This window comes from Pongo abelii, chromosome 9 (assembly GCF_028885655.2).
Source record: "Pongo abelii isolate AG06213 chromosome 9, NHGRI_mPonAbe1-v2.0_pri, whole genome shotgun sequence".
NCBI classification, from domain to species: Eukaryota; Metazoa; Chordata; class Mammalia; order Primates; family Hominidae; genus Pongo; species Pongo abelii.
Window position 1 is genome coordinate 93968189 of NC_071994.2, and position 1322 is coordinate 93969510.

General features: G+C 40.0%; 1 pseudogene; it reads right to left on the reverse strand.

Annotated features, from left to right (window-relative positions):
* Positions 1–215: 215 nt before the first annotated feature.
* On the reverse strand, positions 216–1098 carry LOC100433188 (oxysterol-binding protein-related protein 9-like; annotated as a pseudogene).
* Positions 1099–1322: the final 224 nt, after the last annotated feature.

Below are 1322 nucleotides of genomic sequence, written 5' to 3' on the forward strand. Positions count from 1 at the left end.
TTTCCTTTCTTGGGGTTCTGCTCTTTTATTCAAGCCTGTGCTTTGCTTCAGTTGCTGATTTTTAAGTTGAAAGTGACATCCTTCCAAAGGCCGCGGGATTCATACTCGTTCTGATCTTCTAGCTTCCTCACTTTCTTCTTGATTACAGGTAACTTCTTGGTATCTACAAAGGATGTATTTTCCCTTGTTGCATATTTTGCATACAGCACACCATTCTATTCCCCTTTAGTTGAGCAAAAAGACTTCTTGTTATTTGGAGAAAAAAATCTCAGCAGTAATTTTGTGCTTCTTGCCTGCATAGAAGGGTTTAGTATAGAAGATGATATTTGCACTCTAGCCTGTTTGGAACAATTAATACAACATTCTCCACCTAATTCCACCCAGGACCATGTGAGGATAGACCTTCCATAGCCACTGGGGAATGTGAGAATGTAATGTTCATCATAATGTAGACATGAGACACAGCCCTGCCCTATGTTGTGCACACCAATTGACATCCCAAGGAATTTTCATTTGGTCCATACATGAGCATTGAATTGTATCTTCTTGTTAAAATATTCAACATAAAAGGCTGAAATGGGTGGATGATGGGAAACCTGCTCAGCCACGAACGTTACAGTATTTTTGGAAACCCAGGGAACTGGTCTTTCCGAAAGTAGTTTTGTGTTCTCTTCAGTATCATTTGGTAGTGTCCAGTGACACTGAAAAATCTTGCCCAAAATGGGATTGTATGGCTTTTTGGCAACTGATCCTTTCCTTCTTGCATGAAAGGCTGAGAGGTACCATTTCACAACCAGTACCATTCGATCCTTGTGATCCTTCCAGTCACTAATGGACACAAACAGGTCCCGGTGTGCAAAAAGTCTGCATACATTCCTAAAAGAGATCTTCTTTCAAGAATAAACCTTGGAAGAACTACCTTAGTAAGATCCATCCCAAGCCTAACCTGTGACAAGAGATGCATGATAACGCTCTTATGCTCCTCTGCGGACCCTGCCTACGCATCATCATCTCTACTATCATATGAATCGAAAAGGTCAGCATCACTTGTTCCATTGGACATGGAAGAATTAAGTGATTCCCTGGTATCTGGACGTTTTACACTATTTCCTGAGCTGCTGCTGATGTGATTACCTACAAATCTTGATTGAAAAATTAAAGTTTTTTGATGACAATCTTCAAAACTACAAAGAAGATGAACAGAGAAAGAAAATGGAAACTCTCAAACAACAAATAGCATGGTAGAATCAACTAAACACTGCATTGTGTTGCTGCAGATTGCTAAAGAGTAATGCAGAGAAGCACGCAGATGGAATAAGTAC